Source organism: Cynocephalus volans, chromosome 9 (genome assembly GCF_027409185.1).
Source record: "Cynocephalus volans isolate mCynVol1 chromosome 9, mCynVol1.pri, whole genome shotgun sequence".
In the NCBI taxonomy this organism is placed as follows: Eukaryota; Metazoa; Chordata; class Mammalia; order Dermoptera; family Cynocephalidae; genus Cynocephalus; species Cynocephalus volans.
In genome coordinates this window covers 98,963,770-98,986,182 of record NC_084468.1, presented here as the reverse complement: position 1 = coordinate 98,986,182, position 22,413 = coordinate 98,963,770, and the positions used below count along the sequence as shown (strand labels likewise).

The 22,413-nt window shown below is 38.2% G+C and overlaps 1 protein-coding gene across 4 annotated transcripts in view; it reads right to left on the bottom strand.

Annotated features, from left to right (window-relative positions):
• ANK2 (ankyrin 2) overlaps positions 1 to 22,413 on the bottom strand; it is a 249,644-nt gene that overhangs the window by 190,901 nt on the left and 36,330 nt on the right. The window lies entirely within an intron of this gene.

The following is a 22,413-nucleotide window of genomic DNA, read 5'->3' as shown; positions in this document are numbered from 1 at the left end:
TGCTAAGTAAAATAAGCCAGGCACAGAAAGAGAAATGCCACATGTCCTCACTCATACGTGGAAGCTAAAAAAAAATATGATCTCATAGAAGTAGAGAGTAGAACAGTGGTTGCTTGGGGAGGTGGGGATGAGGGAATGGAGAAAGGGTGGTCAATGGAGATAAAATTGCAGAGAGATAGGAAGAATAAGATCTAGTGTTCCATAGAAATACAGAGAGACTACAGCCAACAACAAATTTTTGTGTAACTTCAAGTAGCTAGTTGAGAGAATATTGAATCTTCCCAAAACAAAGAGGTGACACAATGATTGAGGTGATGGATATGCTAAACACCCTGATATGATCATTGCACATGTAAATGTACCCAAATATCAAACTGTAATTCATAAATATATACAATTATCATGGGTCAATTAAGAAAAAATAATTAAAAAGAAAAAAGTTTTCAGAGGCAGAAGTAGATTACTGTTACCAGAAACCGGGGCGGGGGGCAGAAGGGAGGAGAATGAGACGTTAATGCTTAATGGGTACAGAGTTTATGTGCAGGGTGACAAAAAAGTTTCGAAAATAGACAGAGGTAATGGTTACACAGCATTGTGAATGTAATTAATTCCAGGGCAAACATTTTTAAACAAATGTTTATAAATGCTTAAAATGAAAATTCTTATGTTATATATGTATTATGTTATATATGTCTCACTGAAGGCACAGATGATCGTTAGTATTTTTTAGCAATAAACTTTTTAATTGAGGTATGCACCTTTTTTTAACTATTGCATACTTAGTAGACTACAATAGAATTTAAACATAATTTTTTTACATGCTGGGAAACAAAAAATTTCATATGACTTGTTTTATTGAGATACTCATTTTATTGCAGCAGTCTCAGATGCCTGTAGATAAATATGCAGTAAAAGCATTTCCAAAAGACATTGAAAGTGTATCCTTGCCATTGCATTTATTAGAGAGTACTGGAAATCTTTCTGTTAAAGTTGTTGAAAGGATAAATGTTTCTCATTTGTATGTAATCGACTAACCGTGTTTTCATTTTCTTTAAGTTCTGCTACTAACCAGCTGTGTGGCTTTGGGCAAATCATTTAACCTCTCTGTGTCCAACAGTCTCATCTATGAACAGTAGGGATTATGATGACAATAAAAAATTATGACGATGATAGATAAAAGGTTATAAGCACCAGTTATGTACCAATCATTGCATTAACTGCCTTACCCATATTATTTTTTATCCTCATAACAACTCTCTAAAAAAAAATCTACTGGAGATGAATATGTATAAATTAATAATCTTTAAGAAATTGTTAACTTACAGCTGTGTACGATTTTAAAACAAAAAGGGATTTTAGATATCTGGTTGTCTAATACATATAAGAAAACTGAGGTCAAAGAGGTTAGTAACTGACAAAGGTTGGCATGACTAAGGTTGGCATGGCTAACTAGGTTTCCTAAGTGAATTAGACATACGAGATGATTCACATGTTCCCAAATTTGAAGTAAAATACCTTCAAAATGATATTCTTAGGAGGCAGAATGATGAGATGGAGAGAACATAGATTTTAGTCATTAGAAATGCATATTAATCCAAACACTGCTACCTCCCCATTGAGTAAACATTAGTTCCTTCATGTTCAGAACAAGGATTCTAGTCTTTAGGCACAGTAGTAAAGCTTAAACAAAACACACAGTTTAGCAGCTGGCACATGGTGCCAATTATTAGCTTCCATATACCATTTGTCTTACACAGACAATATTCTAATTTCAATACTGAATAATTAAAAATCGTCCACATGCAAATTGAAAGGCACTCTTTTATACATATCATATAAACTCAAGTCACACTACAAAATATTATTTCATAAATAATCTCAGACACTAATTGTAATTGGTTTTGAATATCAGGATGGAATATAGAAATGATTTACATGATAGTAGCTCTCCCTGTGTTAGATAAGTATTTTACATACTTTATTATAATAGAATACTTATCCAAAAATGATTGTGAGTGATGCACTAAATTAAAAAAAGAAAAAGTAGCACTAAATATGAAGGTTATAGAAATTGCCCTTCTTCCATCGTAGCATTAAATCCTAATAGTAACAACAATAATTCATTCTTAATTCCAGCTGGTCCTGACTCCTGGATTGCAATCAGTCAGTAAAATGATCTTATTAGGAATCTGGAGCCAGAGAACCAAGAAAATCTTGATATTCCTTACAAGACCTCCAAATTTAGAGGCAAACGAGAGGACACTGATGTGCAGTATGATCAGATGTGCAGCACAGAGATCTGCTGTCTAACAGACTGCTATTGGAATCTAAACTTAATGAGGGAAAATTTTTTTTCCCTATTCTTTTTTTTTAAATTTAATTTTATTTTGTCAGTGTACAATGTAGTTGATTATTATGGCCCATTACTGAAACCTCCCTCCCTCCTCTGAGGGAACATTTTTAACACTGCAACTTGAGGAAGCTGCATCAGGGTATAGATTCACTCTAACAATGATCGACATATCTATCAGTTTTATTACATAATAGTATCGATTCATTTCTAGCAACAGCTCAAATATCCGCTTCATGTATACTGCATACTGAATGGAAACCAACCAAATTAGGCCATTACTGATAAGTCCTTGATTTTGCATTATGTAACTTAATGTTGATAAAAATAATATGAAATTGAGTCTTTTGATACAATCAACAAATATTCATTAAGCTCTTACTGTGAGCAAGATATTGAGCTTTGTAGATTCATGCATTCCAGGGAAGGTATCACCTTTGATACTACAATTTTAGAATAATGCAATTTCTAAATAATTTCATTAAAATGGCTAAATATAACAAATAGTTAAAAACAAATCAAAATTCTACTTTGAAACTACCATGTGCCCCTTAATAAATCCTAAAGAACAGTTACCTTTTTTGTTTAGCACTCCTATCAAATTTTTATAGAGCAATAGTGTAACATTTTGTTTACAATCAGATTAACAATAAGCTTTATACACTATTTTTCTTGCTGATTTTATGAAATATATTCCCATTGACTGCTTTTCTATGATCATGTAAAACTAGTGGATGAAAACCCAGGTAGAAGAGATGTCCAATAAAAATTTTCTTAGAGCCATTTGAATGTTAGTTACATTTCTGACACATACAGAAAAACAATAGAGTCATCCATTTAGGAAAGTTGAGGAATAGATTCAAGAGGATACATTTAAACTTATATGAAGGTTAAATGCTTGCATCATAGTCCATTAAACTACTTTACACCTGAGTGCAAATTCATAATCAGTACAAACATTAGTTCATCAACAAGCATTTGCTAGGAACCCATCAAATACTCAGCTCTAGATGCTAGGTTCTAAGGAAAAGCAAAGGACACATGGCATAGGTTTTGTTCCCAAACAGCCCATAAATATTTATTATTAAACAACCGAAAATCAATCATCCCTTAGCATATACTTGTCAATGATCCTATTTTCAGATCTCTGGTTACCCCACTTTGCAAACCTGACATGTTGAACTAAGGGTCCCCCAGTCTAAGTCTTATGCATATCAAAAAAGTACAACTAATATAACTTCTTTAATTGTATTAAAATGTAAATATTTGGAAAGAGACAACTAAAATATATGAGTCCTTGAAAGAGTTTAGAAGAAAGAGATGGTGAGAAAGCAGGCACATCAAAGGGCAGTAACAAACAAGGGAAAGTGATACTTGGCCCCCTAACTCCCATCACACTCTGAATGGGGCTCCTGTGTAAGAGACTCCCCTAAACCGGGAACTTTTCTCAAGAGGACTAAATGCCCATACATACAAGTAAAAATAATTACGAAATGTTATTTACAGTTTCAATCTGCCATTAGCATAAATGACATTGGCAACAGGAATAACCTCCACCATGGGGAAAAAAACAAACTAAAAACAGTAGTGACCTGTTTACATGTTCTCCATCCATTCTCACTCCTTTATACCTATCGAGAGTTTATCTGCACCTTTCCCACCTCTTGCATGGTGGCTTCTCTAAACTAAGAGTATGAATTCACTGTGATTAAATTAAGGGTTTATTCAGTTGTTACAATGGTTAGGAAGAGCAAAACAACTTGCCATCGTTGTCAGACACAATTTAACTGATTTGACTGTGTCCTTGGCTGGTCTCCAGAGGCCTGATTTATAAAGTAAGTCAATTTATAGGTGATCCAAGAGGAAACTTGTTTTATTAGTCAGTTAGTCTCAAATCTTCAGGGCTTTCCCAAATGAATTTTTAATGAGGTATTTGCTAAGCCTTCATCAATTTAAAAATATTTACAAGAAGACTGGGAATTTGGTAGGTCACTGATCATTTCATAGGGAAAACTCTTAGAATAAGAATGTCTTATTAAAGACTGTATAAAGTCTTCATACACTTAATACACTTTACTCTGGATCTCCATTTTATCCACAGTGGAATTCCAGCTGGTACCCATGTCTGGTAGCTCCTTTTTTGGCCACTGGTCTTTTCTCCCTGTCTAGCCACATCAAATGTTTTTATCACATAATGCCCAAAATATAAAAAATAATATTAAGTATTATGGTGAATTAGTCCGGGAGAAGAAAGAGTTTTAAAAATTGATCTTTAGTTTTTTCTAAGATGGCGGCGGCTGCGGAGGCTGGCGTGGAGTAGCTGAGGTGGAAAAGGAGGCCACTGGGCCTCACGCAGCCGGGAAACTTGTGGACATTCCTCTCGCCATCTCTTAAGGGAGGACCGCTGCTGCTGGACGGTCGTGGGGGGTGACCGCCACTTTGCCCCCGGCAGGAGAGGCTGCCTCATTTACAGGCAACAGCTTTGAAGTGTGGAGCAGGAAAAGAACTGTTTCTTAGCTGCAAAAGCGAGTCTCGAAACAGGGAACACGGCGCCAGGGCTGCTGTGGATGCAGCCAGGATCCCGGAGGCCGGGGCCGCACTGAAGGCGGCCAGCTGCCCTATTCAGGATTCGAGGTTTCAGGCCGGCATTGAAGAAGATTCCTGGGAGCGCCCGAGCCGCGCCGCGACTAAACAGCCCGAGGCGGCAGCGGCTGAGATCGGGGAAGGCGGCAAACCAGAGACAGAGTGAGCACCCGACCTGGCACAGCACTGTGAGTGATCCCTGGCACAGCTCTGTTCGGGGGGCGGATGCCCACGCGGCTCCCGCCTGCACCACCAGGCCACTCACTGCACGGTGCTGCCTCCATTTTCCCAGGTGCGGGCAGCCCCGCCCCCTTGGCCATCACTGAGCCCATTTGCTTGGCCTGGCGCGGGGCTTTCTGGAGCCTGCGGACCGGCCTCCCCTCCCACTCCGTCCGCGGTTCTCAGGCAGGGCTGGTGGCGGGGGGCGTCCCAGACCAGTGTCGGGAGGGCAAGAAAGTACGGGCGGGCTGACTGTCACTCCACCACACCCTGGACTCCGGCCCCAGGTAAACTCCCTGTTACTGGGAGGCAGATACCATCTCTGCGGCCTCCAGTTTGGAAAAAAGCCTAACGAATTTCTGGTTGGGAATAGTGTGGTAGGAGAGTTCCCAGGTCCACTTGAACCTGCTGCAGGTGCAGGTGGGCGCTAGACTCGGTTTATACCGGGGGTGATAAAAAGGTGAACAAGACTCGAGAAAGAGCTACATAGTGCTACAAAGGCACCCAGAGAGACCGGTCGTCTGTGCCTAGCAGAAACCTGGTAGACTTCCTGGGCGAGGCGGTGCCGAGCAAGGTCTTGAAGGCCCAGCTGATAGACGAGGGTTGCAGAAGACACGCCCCAGCCCAGCACAGTGCGCACAGAGTGGGGAGACGTGCGGCCAGGGAGGCGGAGACTCAACAGAAACGACACACCTGGTGGGGTCGCCACTGCACGATCTAACAGCCTGGGCCAGAACACACGGAACAGGGAGAAGTCCTGCACAGGAAGTGAAAGCTCAACAGCAATCACACACCCTGTGGTACGTGATCCACCAGCCCAGCAGAGCCCAAGCTGACCAGAAAGGCGGCTCCCCGGAGAAGCGCAAGACCCGAGGCAACCACACACACAAGGCACTAGAGGCCAACTGAGCAGTCACGGAGGCAGCCATACGAAATTGGCAACCACAGCAACATCCGAGTTAGTCATTAGTCTCAAACCGGTGGACTGTGAAACTCCCTGCAACAATGAATAAACACCAAAAAAAAGATACCAGAAATACAAAAAAATCAAGAAAGTACACCACCAAAAGTTAATAAATCTCAAACGCTAGATCCTATAGAACAAGAAGCCCTTGAAATGACTGACAAGGAATTTCGAGTGATAATTCTAAGGAAACTGAATGAGATACAAGAAAACTCAGCTAGACATCATGATGAAATGAGGAAAAGTATACAGGACCTGAAAGAGGAAATGTACAAGGAAATCGATGTCCTGAAAAAAAATGTAGCAGAACTTGCTGAACTAAAGAAGTTATTCAGCGAAATAAAAAACACAACGGAGAGTTTAACCAGCAGGCTTGTCGAAGTTGAAGAGAGAACCTCTGAACTTGAAGATGGGCTGTTTGAAATAACACAAGCAGACAAAAAGAAAGAAAAAAGAATCAAGGACATGGAAGAAAATCTGAGAGAGATATCAGACAACCTTAAGCGATCAAATATCCGAGTCATGGGTATTCCAGAAGGGGAGGAAAATGGAGATTCCATTGAAAACATATTCAACAAAATAGTGGCAGAAAACTTCCCAGGTATAGGAAAAATCACAGATCTTCAGATCCAGGAAGCTCAACGATCTCCAAACATATTCAACCCAAAAAGGCCTTCTCCAAGACATGTCATAGTCAAATTGGCAAAACTCAGAGACAAAGAGAGAATCTTAAAAGCTGCAAGAGAGAAGCGTCAAATCACCTATAAGGGAGCCCCAATCAGGCTAACATCAGACTTTTCATCACAAACCCTAAAAGCTAGAAAGGAATGGGATGATATTTTCAAAATACTAAAAGACAAAGATTGCCAGCCAAGAATACTCTACCCTGCAAGGCTATCCTTCCGAAATGAGGGGCAAATAGTATATTTCTCAGACAAACAAAAACTGCGAGAGTTCACTACCATACGACCACCCTTACAAGAAATCCTCAAGGGAGTACTGGGTTTGGTTCCTGAAAAATAACTACCACTGCCATAAAAACCCAAGAAAAATCAATACCCACTAGTATAATAAAAATGGCATTCATGAAGAGAAAACAAACAAACAAAAACACTATCTACAATGCAAGGAACCAACAAACACAGAAACCAAACAGTAAATCAGAAAGCAAGGAACAAAAGACACCTAGGACAACCAAACAACCAATAAAATGCTAGGAATAAATCAACACCTTTCAATAACAACTCTTAATGTAAAAGGCTTAAATTCCCCAATTAAAAGACACAGACTGGCTGACTGGATCAAAAAGCAGGACCCAACTATTTGCTGCCTACAAGAGACCCACCTCACCCATAAAGATTCACACAGACTAAGAGTGAAAGGATGGAAAAAGATTTACCATGCAAACAGAAAAGAAAAACGAGCTGGAGTAGCTATTCTTATATCTGACAAAATAGACTTTAAACTAAAAACCATAAAAAGAGACAATGAGGGACACTACTTAATGATAAAAGGACTGATCCATCAAGAAGACATAACAATCATAAATATGTACGCACCCAATGTTGGAGCAGCCAGATTTATAAAACAAACTCTATTAGACCTAAAGAAGGAAATAGACACTAACACCATAATAGCAGGGGACCTGAACACCCCACTGTCAATATTAGACAGATCATCTAGGCAAAGAATCAGTAGAGAAACACAAGATCTAAACAAGACTCTAGACCAATTGGAATTGGCAGATATCTACAGAACATTCCACCCAACAACCTCAGAATATTCATTCTTCTCATCAGCACATGGATCATTCTCCAGGAAAGATCACATATTAGGTCACAAATCAAGTCTCAATAAATTCAAAAAAATTGGAATTATCCCATGTATCTTCTCTGACCACAACGGATTAAAACTAGAAATTAATAACAAGCGAAACTCTGGAAACTATACAAACACATGGAAATTAAACAGCATTCTACTTAATGACATATGGGTCCAAGAAGAAATCAAGCAGGAAATCAAAAAATTTATTGAAACTAATGAAAACAATGATACATCATACCAAAACCTGTGGGATACTGCAAAAGCAGTATTGAGGGGGAATTTTATTGCATTAAACACTCACTTCAGAAGACTGGAAAGATGGCAAATGAACAACCTAACACTTCACCTTAAAGAACTAGAAAAACAAGAACAATCCAAACCTAAAATTAGCAGACGGAAAGAAATCATTAAGATCAGAGCAGAACTGAATGAAATTGAAAACCAAAAAACAATTCAAAAGATCAACGAATCAAAAAGTTGGTTTTTTGAAAAGATAAATAAAATTGACAAACCATTAGCATGGCTAACAAAAAAAAGAAGAGAGAAGACTCAGATAACCAAAATTAGAAATGAAAAAGGCGATATTACAACTGATTCATCTGAAATACAAGGAATCATTCGAGACTACTATAAACAACTATACGCCAACAAATTTGAAAATCGGGAGGAAATGGATAAATTTCTGGACACACACAAGCTCCCAAAACTGAACCATGAAGACGTAGAAAATTTGAACAGACCAATAACAATAAAGGAGATTGACGCTGTTATCAGAAGGCTCCCAACAAAGAAAAGCCCAGGACCAGATGGATTCACAGCAGAATTTTACCAAACATTCAAAGAGGAATTGACACCGATTCTTTACAAACTATTCCAAAAGATTGAAATGGACACAAATCTCCCAAACTCATTCTATGAAGCAAACATTATCCTGATACCAAAACCAGGTAAAGATATAACCAAAAAAGAAAACTACAGGCCGATATCCTTGATGAATATAGATGCAAAAATCCTCACTAAAATACTAGCAAACAGATTACAGCAACACATACGAAAAATTATTCATCACGATCAAGTGGGATTCATCCCAGGGATGCAAGGTTGGTTCAACATACGCAAATCAATAAATGTGATACACCATATTAATAAACTCAAACACAAGGACCATATGATCATCTCTATAGATGCTGAAAAAGCATTCGATAAAGTTCAGCACTCATTCATGACAAAGACCCTCTATAAGTTAGGTATAGAGGGAAAGTATCTCAACATAATTAAAGCCATATATGCCAAACCCACTGCCAATATCATCCTGAATGGGGAAAAGCTGAAAGCTTTTCCTTTAAGAACAGGAACTAGACAAGGATGCCCACTCTCACCACTCCTATTCAACATAGTGTTGGAAGTACTAGCCAGAGCAATCAGAGAAGAGAAGGAAATAAAGGGCATGCAGATTGGAAAAGATGAAGTCAAACTGTCCCTGTTTGCAGATGACATGATCCTATATATCGAACAGCCTAAAACCTCTACAAAAAAACTGTTGGAATTGATAAATGATTTCAGCACAGTAGCAGGATACAAAATCAACACACAAAAATCAGTAGCATTTCTTTTCTCCAATAGTGAACATGCAGAAAGAGAAATCAAGAAAGCCTGCCCATTTACAATAGCCACCAAAAAATTAAAATACTTAGGAATTGAGTTAACCAAGGAGGTGAAAAATCTCTATAACGAGAACTACAAACCACTGCTGAGAGAAATTAGAGAGGATACAAGAAAATGGAAAGATATCCCATGCTCTTGGATTGGAAGAATCAACATAGTGAAAATGTCCATACTACCCAAAGTGATCTACAAATTCAATGCAATCCCCATCAAAATTCCAAAGACATTTTTCTCAGAAATGGAAAAAACTATTCAGACATTTATATGGAACAATAAAAGACCACGTATAGCCAAAGCAATGCTGAGCAAAAAAAATAAAGCTGGAGGCATAACACTACCTGACTTTAAGCTATACTACAAAGCTATAATAACCAAAACAGCGTGGTACTGGCATAAAAACAGACACACTGACCAATGGAATAGAATAGAGAATCCAGAAATCAACCCACACACTTACTGCCAGCTGATCTTTGACAAAGGCACCAAGCCTATTCACTGGGGAAGGGACTGCCTCTTCAGCAAATGGTGCTGGGATAACTGGATATCCATATGCAGGAGAATGAAACTAGATCCATACCTCTCACCGTATACTAAAATCAACTCAAAATGGATTAAGGATTTAAATATACACCCTGAAACAATAAAACTTCTTAAAGAAAACATAGGAGAAACACTTCAGGAAATAGGACTGGGCACAGACTTCATGAATATGACCCCAAAAGCACGGGCAACCAAAGGAAAAATAAACAAATGGGATTATATCAAACTAAAAAGCTTCTGCACAGCAAAAGAAACAATTAAAAGAGTTAAAAGACAACCAACAGAGTGGGAGAAAATATTTGCAAAATATACATCTGACAAAGGATTAATATCCAGAATATATAAGGAACTCAAACAACTTTACAAGAAGAAAACAAGCAACCCAATTAAAAAATGGGCAAAAGAGCTAAGTAGGCATTTCTCTAAGGAAGATATACAAATGGCCAACAGACATATGAAAAAATGCTCAACATCACTCAGCATCCGGGAAATGCAAATCAAAACCACATTGAGATACCATCTAACCCCAGTTAGGATGGCTAAAATCCAAAAGACTATGAACGATAAATGCTGGCGAGGCTGCGGAGAAAAAGGCACTCTCATACATTGTTGGTGGGACTGCAAAATGGTGCAGCCTCTATGGAAAATGGTATGGAGGTTCCTTAAACAATTGCAAATAGATCTACCATACGACCCAGCTATCCCACTGTTGGGAATATACCCAGAGGAATGGAAATCATCAAGTCGAAGGTATACCTGTTCCCCAATGTTTATCGCAGCACTCTTTACAATAGCCAAGAGTTGGAACCAGCCCAAATGCCCATCATCAGATGAGTGGATACGGAAAATGTGGTACATCTACACAATGGAATACTACTCAGCTATAAAAAAGAATGAAATACTGCCATTTGCAACAACATGGATGGACCTTAAGAGAATTATATTAAGTGAAACGAGTCAGGCACAGAAAGAGAAATACCACATGTTCTCACTTATTGGTGGGAGCTAAAAATTAATATATAAATTCACACACACACACACACACACACACACACACACACACACACACAAAACCGGGGGGGGGGGAAGAAGATATAACAACCACAATTATTTGAAGTTGATACGACAAGCAAACAGAAACGACATTGTTGGGGGGGAGGGGGGGAGGGAGAAGGGAGGGAGGTTTTGGTGACGGGGAGCAATAATCAGCCACAATGTATATCGACAAAATAAAAATTAAAAAAAAAAAAAAAAATTGATCTTTAAAGTCTTACTAAGATCAAGGGAGATGAAGTGGTTATGGGTGCCAAGAAATAAATGTCTGATGTGTGAAAGAATAAACTTAATGAGCAATATCACTATTATATTTTACATTTTACTTATATTACAGTATATTTTGCATTACATTATATTTTACAGATGATGACACTAAAATTCTCAGAAGTCAAGTGATTTTACTCAAAGATCCCTACACTAATAAAAGGAAGAGCAAAACACTCAAATTCAGATCTATCTGGCTCCCAAACCCATGCTTTTTGAGCTAAAATAATTAAGCTCTAAGCCAGTGTTTCAAACTGTAGGACATGATGCATAAATGGGTCACAAAGTCAATTTAATGGGTTACCAATCAGCATATTTCAAATCATGAAGTAAAATAAGCAAACAATGGAGTACATTGTGGACAGCAAGCTTTGATTTTTTTTTTTGATGAAACTTTTCATACACACATACACACAAACAGGTGTGTATGTGTGTGTGAGTATGTATACAAACACATATGCTCTGGATTGCAAAAAAACTAAAAAGGCTTAGACAAGACCTGAAATATGAAGTTGTCTTAGGGAAACTAGGTGTCATTTCAGACCCAATAAATACAAAGTTGGCACTCGCAGAGATCATTTTAATAGACAATTCGGAATGGGTTTTATGGTATGCTTATTTGAATTTTTTGAACTTAATCTCATTTTAGATGAGTGCTGTGACATAAATAAGGGACTGACAATGGGATAAAGTGGAATTCTTCACTTTGAGAATACTGATGTGTCACTCAAACCACATCTGCATTTGGGACTCCAAGAGGGAGTGTGGCCTAGGGGAGAACACACACATCAGGCAACAGAAAACCTGGGTTCCTGTTCTGTCTCCCCATTACTAACAATATGATTTACTCTTTTTTCATTAGCAAAAAGGAGAAGTGCTCCACTCTGCATAATTCAGATAGTTATTTAAAAGAGTATAAAATAATGTATGTTAATACTATTTGGAATCTATAAAGTAATACACAAATGTAAGGTATTATTGTTTCCTACTTAGATGCAAGAAGAAATAAATTTATATATTCCCAACTCTCTCTTTCCACACTCCTGTTTATTTTCTATCACTGATATTTTGTTAAATGTGATGAGTTGAATTGAGCATTTTTGAATCCAACATATAATGTTTACCTGGGCTAGAAAAAATATTAATTTATGCAGAAATGATTTATTTTAAAAAGTATTTTGAATTCCACTGAAACCTAGGAAGCAGATGGGTAAAACGTGCCTGGTCCACTAGTAGTCACCCTTGTCAATAAATCAAAGAGCTGCTACTTTACTACTGAAAGTTTTAACTCTCCTAATTTAAGTGCTATTTTCACATGGCCTCATTTCTTTGGTTAAATTAATTCTTATGAGAAATTATAGATAAATTATTTCTTCAGTAGTAGACTCAACATGTGCTAAAGCAAAAACATTTATATAAAGCCAAAAGAAAATTATTTGGGCTGCTTATTATAATACTCATGGTTTCAAAGAATTTAAACATTAAATTTTAAAGTGAATAGTAAATTATTTAAGTAATAGCTAAAACTTATTAGAGTGTATTCTGATGTGTCAGGCCCATTTCTAGATGCTTAAGTGCATTAATTCATTTAACCCTGAATTGGACATTACAAGTTATAAGCTACCTGGTAATTAAAGCTCAGAAACTGCACTCAATCCTCCCCTCCACACACACAACAAAAAAATCTATGGACTATGCATTATAATCCTATTTCCTAGACCTCAACTTCTCATTATTGGAATAAGAAATACCTCAGTCTCTGAAAATTATTTCTTTTAGGCTTCTAGACTTATAATGTCCCAAAGTGTCAAAATAAGAAAGGAACATTAAAATGAATTAGTTACTGTTATGGTGTCATATTCATGCCAACCTTAGCTAGTTTTCACTTAAAAAGTAAAAATGGAGGAAAGGGGTTAGAATGATTGATCGCTTAATTTCTTATGGTAAGAAATTCTGTGGTTCTAACGTCTGATGATAAATAACAAGAGTATAATTTCCAGAGGTTTTTGACAATACTGTCCAAAAGACTTGTCCTGTCTCTGTATATTTATCACCAATCACTTAATATTTCAATCAACCCACCTTTAAAGAGGGCATTAAAAGCATGGATTTTCTCCTTCAAACACAGAATTTATCAAGGTTGGTAGCAGAGGAAGGAGTATGAATCAGAATCAACCAGTAACTTCTAAAAAATGAAACAAGAGAATTTCCAGTGGAGCAAAAGTGAGATGAGTGAGAGAGGGAAGATGGTAGGATGTCATAGAGAATAAGGCAAGAGAGCAGAACAGAACTCAAAGGAGTTCACAGCTAATTCCTGTACGTGCCCTATCCCTCTACTTCGAACGAGGCACAAGTGAAGAAAAATTTTTGATGAAACATTAAACTCAGATAAAAACATGACACAGAGCTTTCAAATTAATATAGACTGGTGATAGCTTAAGTCCAATAAATAATAATAACTGAATATTAAGTATTCACACATTAAAACATTTATTGAACATTTATTGCATGCCAAACATTGTGTTAGGAACCAAGTCTATATTTCGAGATATCCATAGAAAAGTCTGGTCATATTATTAGAGAATAACTTCTAATCTTCTTCCCATAGTTTACACTTCTAACTAAAAACAAGCCAAATTTGGCATGCTGGGATCTAAAAGAATATGGGAAAAGAGAGGAGGGAGCCATTAAACAACATAAGTTAGCTTCTAGGAGTCTTCCAAAGAACACACCATCACTCAGTTTTCTATCGTTATAAAATGATTCCTATAAATTGCATTTGGTATCAATTTTAGGTTTGTGTAAGACACATAAGCTGGCTCAGTCACTTCATCCTCTGAGCAATCACAAAATTTGGTTCTCTTCACCCTTTTATTGTATTTGTGTGCTTCCTGTTTATCTTCTCATGAGCAGTAATCCAATACTATTCATGTTGGTAATCTCTACACCTGACATAGTACCTGGCACCAGACCAAAGTATTTTAATGGATGAACTAATCAATAGTATGCACAGTGTGGACGTAAACAGGAGTTTGCACTAAATGTCATCAGTGCATTGACAAGTCAGGTACAAATATGTCCATCTCTAGCCTTTGGAAACACAATCAGGAGAGGTTCACTCTCTGAGGCTAACGCTGTTACTATTAACATAAATAAGAGAAAATTAGACCTGAATGAAGCACTTATTCTGCAATGGCCTTTGTCAGCCTGGAATCTATGAATATGTTCTTAAAGATCTCAGAGCTCTATGAGAATTTGTTAATTTTTCATTTTCATTTTAGTACCAATATAAAAAACATTAATAGAAGTGTATTTGGAACATTAGATAGTCACATTTAATTAAAAATCACCTAGTAATTTCTTGTTCTTGGTCATGTTTAGAATTGTATTGATTTAAGGGGGTCACTTAAAGGGAACACTCAAATTTTCATGCGGTATTTCTCAAACGGAGGCACACAAATGCATTCTCAGGGGTCCAAGAAAAGTCTCCCTCTCTAAGTAGAAGAAATACTTCCATAAGAGATGGTTTGTAAATAAAAACTGATAAAAGTTGGGTTTATCCATCTAGAAAGCAGGGTGGATATGTATGGAGGCATGAGTAGAACCTCCTAAGTATTAGATGCTTTACTGTGTCTCATGGGACTACAAATTGAAAGAAATAATGACAATTTTGATTAAGAATTTTTTTAGCAAACGTCAGAAGAATTAAACTTGTTAATACTTGTCCAAAATATGTTCATTCAGCCACTCTAGTATGGGTGAAATCATCATTTGTAACTAGTTCAATTTTTTATTAGTTAAATTCTATCTAACTACAACCATCAGAGCTACAATTCGGTCTCCTAAGTGAGTATGCACAACACAAGGGGTTTTCATATACATCATTTGAGGCCCCAGTAGGAGGTAGGGAAGTATGCTGTGAAGATTATATGGATATAATGTGTAGCACAGTGATGAGCACGTAGTAGGCATGAAATAAAGACAATTATTATTTGATATCATATGTATTATTATTTCCTACTTCACAAATAGGTAATTTGAGACTCAGAATGATTTAAGTGGCTGGTCCAGTGCTCATTCAGTTGTTCACTTCTCAGATATTAATTGTAAACTATTACATGTCAATCCTGGATCTTATTCCTTCCAACAACGTGCTCTTTTCACTACATAACACTGAAGCTTAAATTCCAGTTTGTAAATTCTAGTTTATATATCATTCTTAGTGAGTTGGCTAACGTAAGTCAGAGCTAGCCTCCCTTCCCACTAAATTTAATTTTAGTCACAGTTATATTGGTATACTGCACAAAACTTTCTTTTTAAACCCCTTAATTTTCCAGTGTTGTTAATGTTCTAAGTTCCCAGTTCATGGGATTTACGTTCCTGTAGTGGATTGAATTATGTCCCCCCAAAACTCACTGAAACCTGAATTGTGTCCCCCAAGTTTCATATGTGAGAAGCTTAATCCCCATTGTAACTGTTGAGGCTGGGATATCCTACTATGGTAATTGAAAGCTGGTACCTCGAAGGGGTGATTGGATTCTAGGACCACGGGTAGTGAATGGATTAAAAATGGTGGTCATGGGCGTGGTTTGGAGGGCTTTAAAAGGGGAACACAAAGAGTCTGTCTCTCTTACTCTGTCTGTTCTCTCTGCTTCAACCATCTTGCAATGTGAGACCTTGGTCACTGTTGCTACCACCAAGGCCTTCACCAGCTGTGTTCCCAGGACTTTGGACCGTCTAGCCTTCGAAACTGTAAGCAATAAATTTTGTTTTCTTATAAATCAGTTAGTTCTGAATATTGTGTTATAAGCAACAGAAATGGTCTAATATAGTTCCTTTCTGCATATTGCTAAATTTTTAGCTGTGGGTGCAATTGGTTAATAAGAATCTTGTGCCTTCTTTACAGACACAAAAATCTCACTAAAAGCAGACTTGTTAAAAAGGCCTGTAGTGACCATCACTAGTTTGGTCTCCAAACCAAGGGAACTTGAATAACAAATCTCTTGAAAAACTTTTGGTGGTTGTTTTGGATGAGAAACTCTATTCTCAACTTCGTGATAAATTGCTTCTTTCTCTCTCAGCTTCCCTCCTCTGCGTTCCGTGGGCATAACTGCTGTCTTCTCTTATTCCTCAAAGGAGATACTGCACCATAAGTTCCCTAATAAACTTCATTCCCGAGGGCAGTGACACTCTTCCCTCACCTCAGCAATGACTTTGCATACCCACTAAGGTGCTGGCATTCATTTCAGGCTGTCTCCACTGCCCACTACTCCCTGCACAAAGAACTATCTTCTTTTTAGTGATGATGCTTTTTGGGTGTATGCTCCAAGCTGTGCTCTTATGAATTCTTGCTCATCTGCATTTTGAACTTTCTCATCCTACCCTGAAGACCTTTCATTTCTGAGGGAAAAGGCTAAAAAAGAACTGAGTATGGAACTAAAAATAATTGCTTACATCAAGTTATGCATCTATACATACACGGGTTTATTAACAGACAGGTAGCTTTTGATCATGCCAACATCAAACTGACAACCACTTCTTAATACTGAACTGCCAGATTGTCTTCTATACATCCACTTCCTTCATTTTTAAGAATGAGAACACTCAATTTGAAGAAGTTACCCTTTGGAAACAGATTTCCCTTTTCTTTTCTGCCCCTTACTCCAGAAGAGAAAAGGCCTTAAAAAGACTAGAGATCCTAGTATTTGGATTACTGTTTTATAATCATCAAAACACACGCAGAAAGGAGAAGAGAGAAACCCAAGAGGGCAGGGAGGGATGGATGGGAAAGGATTGGAAAACTTCTATAGAGATGGGCCGAGCCTGTGGCGCACTCGGGAGAGTGCGGCGCTGGGAGCGCGGCGACGCTCCCGCCGCGGGTTCAGATCCTATATAGGAATGGCCGGTGTACTCACTGGCTGAGTGCCGGTCACGAAAAAGACAAAAAAAAAAAAAAAAAAAAAAAAAAATTCTATAGAGAGAGGAAAGAGATTTTAGGATAAGCAAAAGAAACAATGTTAGAAAATTTGTGGACAAAACCTCAGCTATTACAAAAGGGGCCAGATGATTCTTAGAGGCACAAAGAAAATAAGAAGAAAATTGCTTAAGCAGGAATGGCAGCTTCACCTCATCTCACACACCACCTGCTGTAGTGTACACCTGAGAAGTTGTGTTGAGTACACATTTGGGTTAAGATCTTCCTTCTGTTGACCTCAAACAGCAGAAATCAAGATAGGATCTCAAAACTTTATGGGTTCCTGGCTAGACTCCTCCCACCTCTTCCTCCAGACAATTCCTAAAACCTCTCCATCACTATCTGCTTGGGACCATCTGGACTAAACTTATTATACCCTCTATCTCTATTTATGCCAGTCACTAGGTCAAACCTCATCTCTCCAAATGTTACCTCTGTATGCCTCTGTATACCCCACTTTCTGGCTCTATTTCTTGTCACTTTCCATTTCCTGAAACGCTTACATTAAGTCCTTTAGAACACATGACTGTAGTCATTAGCAACACGTCTTGTGTGCTAGATCTCTTCTCTGAACATTCCTCTTAACCTTCTTTCTCTAACTGAAACCAGAAGTCAGTGTTTCCCTGAAGACTACTCAAGCAATGGATAATTACCCTCCATGTCCCTATTAATCACTGAGCTTGAAGGAGCTGTATTTGTGCTCCTTGCCCTCAGTGCTCTTCCAAGCTATTTTTTCTCCTCCTTCTTCACAAACCTCCAGAGGTCATCATCTTGTATCCTCTAGATCCCATCCCACATCCCTTGAAGATTTTAGCTTCTAGTTCACTGCCACGTTCCCCAACATACACCTAGATGACTTTTCCAAAGCTCTGTACTTTCAGGTTCCTGAATTCTGATCTGCCAATAACTTGTCCTTTTCTATACCTCATCCACTCATTTCCATAGTCATATTCTAGACTTTGGCCTTTGCAATAATTATAACCTCCCTCCATGATCTCAATCTCAAGCATCCAACCCTCTTACCACCACTTACTCTCTTGACAGTGTACTCATCCAACTCCAATAATCCTTCCACCCTTAAGACCTAGAGTCTACTCATCTTTCACACTTTTCTCTCATCACTCAGCATAAATTCTATGCATTTATGATTTATAATCATTTTATTCATTCCCTTGTACACATTCTCAGCTCATTTGTGTTTGTCTAGCTTTGCCATACATGTTTAGCTAAACCACATTCCTGGTTATATTCAATGCTCCATCTGATCCCGTGCCTGAATGTGGCTGCAGAACACACATACATACTACCTGGATTCACTTTAAATTCCTGATCATGATCCTCAAGCAGTTCCTTAATGCTCCCTGGCAATTATACTTCTGTTACCCTAAATCACTCTCTCACTCTCCTAGATTATTATTTCACTCCTTCTCTTTCCTCAGCCCCCATCATCTCCTCTCCCATTTTCTCTCTCAAACTGATAGTCTTGACTCATATTTCACTGAAACAATAGAAGCAATTAAAAGAGAACTTCCACCCCACATCTAGCTCCCAGAACTGCACCCACACTACTTCCTACTCTTTTATCCTATACCCTTTCTTTACCCGAATTATCCATGCTCCTAGCAAAGGCCAACCCCTCCACTTGTGCACCAGACCCCATCCCCCCACTTACTCAAGAACACCATCCAGTAATTCTCCCTTTTCTCTCCTGAATCATTGATTTTTCCTTCTCTGTGGAGTATACTATAAAGCAAATATATTTCACAGGGCCTAGTTTCTTGCAGTTTCAGGCTTAGCCTAACCTTTTGAAATTACATATAGAAATGTTAACCTTGCAAAAGACAGGAAACTTTCCCCAGGCTAGTCTCTGTTGTAAGATAAAGAATTGTAACACAGCAAGGCTGGCTCAAGGACAGACAAGTTACTGACTGATATGTAAAGATACTGGGAAATTGCTGTAGGGAAAAACAGTGTTTGCTCAGATCAAGCTTTTGTTGGTGGATCAACTTAACCTTTTGCAAACTGCATTATGGAATGTCACTTTGCTTGTTTTACTGATGTTACCAGCCTCTATTATTAAACTTGTTAAATTGTACTTAGCAAAACCCCCACCTATGTTCTTTTCCTGTAACTTCCTGGTCTGAAGAATAAATGTGGGGTGAGAACCCCAGTTTGTGGTTAATTTCCCAAAGGAAGGAATGCCTCGCTCTTGAGGGTTCTGGGAGATTAACCCCTTCAGGGTCTCTCACGGTTCAGAAGAGATGGGCTTTGAGTAATCCTTTTTGTGGCTCTGTCACGCAGGGGAAGAGGGTTGACAAATCCATGGGAGGCAAAGCAACACTTCTCTACTGATTTTTTTTCCATCAGTGAAACAAAAATGCTACCATTTCTTTAATATTTAAAAGAAAAGCCTCTGTTAATCCCACTTTCTCTTCTAGCTACCTCCCTTGTTTTCTTCTCTTTGTAGAGAGTCCTTGAAGGAGTATTCAGTCTGCCCACCACCCATCAAATGAGTTCCGGTCCAGCTTTTACCCCAACACTCCACTGACATTGCTTTCATCAAGCCACCAGGTCCCAGCACATTACTAAGTCTATTGTTCAGTTCTTCAGCTTACCCGATCAACAGCATTTTACAGAGTTGATTATTTCATCCACCTGAAAATAATTTTTTCATGGGCTTCCAAGACACCACACTCTGCAGGTTTTCCTCCTACATTTCTGGGTACTTCCCCCTTCTCCTTATTGGCTCCTCCTCAGCTTCCTGACCTCTAAAAGTTGGAGCGTCCCAAGGCTCAGCCCTTGAACCTCTTCTATTTTTCATAAACGCTCACTCTTCAGGTGACATTTCCAGTTTTATGGTTTTGAATACTATCTATACACAGAATGCACCGAAATTTATGTCTCTGGCCAAAATCTCTTTTCTGGACCCCAGACTCATATATCCAACTGCCTACTCAATATCGTAGATATCACATAGATGAATAAAACATAATATGTTCTAAACTGACTTCCTGATTATTCCTTCAAACCTGCTCATCACACAGTCTTCTTCATCTCAGTAAATGAAACTTCAGCTCTCATTCTTCACATTGTAACCCCAACCTCCACCCCGAATCCTCTCCTTCATTTTCCTCCTACATTAAATCCATCCAGAAAATCAGCTCTATCTTTAAAACATGTCCAGAATCCAACCACTTCTCACTATATCTCCTGCCTGTTGCCCTAGTCTCTCACCTAGAGTATCACAAAAATTGTTTCCTCCTGCCCTTATTCCCTTTCAGTCAGTGTTACTATCAAAACTTAAGTCTGTTTATGCCATATCTCTGCTAAAAACTCTCTAATCGCTTCTCTTCTCATTCAAAATAAAAGCCGAAGTTCTTAAAACAGCCTACAAGGTCTTACACGACCTGATGCTGCTTTCTGTTCTCCACTACTCTTTCCTCATCTACTCCAGACAGCTTGCCTCTTTGCCACTCCTTGAACATGCCAGACATGCTCCTTCTGTGGGGTTCTCTCACTTGAGCAGCCTTCTAAAAGTGCTCTTTCCAAATAGTGCATGGCCTCCTTGCTCAACTCCTTTGGGTCTTCTGACCATCCTGTCTAAGATGACACATGGCCCCCCTTTTTCTCCCTCTCTTCCTCCCCTGCTATATTTTTCTTCCCATAATTTACTGCCTTCTCTCTTTCCACATACCTTGCTTTTTTCCTTGGTGATTGTCTCTCTGCTCTCAGGTGGTAAATTGTAAGCTATTGAAGAGCAGGGCTTTTGCCTCTCTCTGCACTTCTCTGTCTGTAGCACCTAAGGCAGTGCCTGCCACATAGCAAGCACACATGTTTGAACAACAGGTGAATAAATGAGCCTGAGTCCAGATTGGCAGAAAAGAATTCTGAGATTATAATATCTGTGATGCGTTAAGGAGAGTTGAGTGGTTGCCTGCCTGGAGTCATGCATTAAAATCCATGTTTTTTAGTCAGAGAGAGAGTGTTCAAAAGAATTCCCAGAATACAAAGTGATCTGTTCCAATCTAAACCACTGCAGCAGAATACTTAAGAAGACAGTCACAGAAATAACTTGCATGAAGCTACACCTGGCATATTTTAAATGAAAGAAGAGTCACATTTCAAACATCTTCATAAATCTGTTTAGTTGCAAATAAGAACAAAACTTTTTAGAGCAATGGACAAATAGTTGGTGAAAAGTCTCTGCTGAAAATACTTTGCATTGAACAAATATCAACACTGAAATTGAACATTCTAAGTATTTGAAATATTAGATGGACATTATTCAATTCCAACCTGAATGGGCCCTACCCAGTATACAGTAAGGACCAGCATTACTACACCGAAGAGATTACAGAATTTTATAGAATACAAAAACAAAAGGACAAACACAGCCAGAACCAGACAGAAGCATCACCCTTTGCTTATCATAAACGTGAGCTCAATAATAAGCACATAGGTGCATAGCTATATTATTTGTGCATATATGAGAGTGCTTCAAAAAGTTCACAGAAAAATGTAATTGAAAGATGATACGAATCTTTCTATGAACTTTTTAACGTACCCTCATATTTGTGCCTTAATTTAACTGGTTAGAAAACTGTATATATGTAGTTCATTCCAATTTCCACTAATTCCACAAACTCAGTTCTCTCCTATTTATTTCTTTGTTGGCTTTATCAAGTCCCAGGCTAATAGAATTGTTTTTGGCATTTTTAAAGAGAGGTTCAAACCAGATGGATCCAAATGGCATTTATAAAAAATTTTAGTTCCATAAAAAGATTGTAGTTTAATGCAATCCAGATAAATAGTAACTGTTACCAAATTGCTACTAAACATTGTCTTTCCTACTTGGTGACACAGGCTATGATATTACTGCTTATGTTTTGTCCTGCCTATAAGAATCAGTACCACTTTTTCTAAAGTTTCTATTGAGAATCAATATTAAAAGATTACATTATTATGATGTGGATT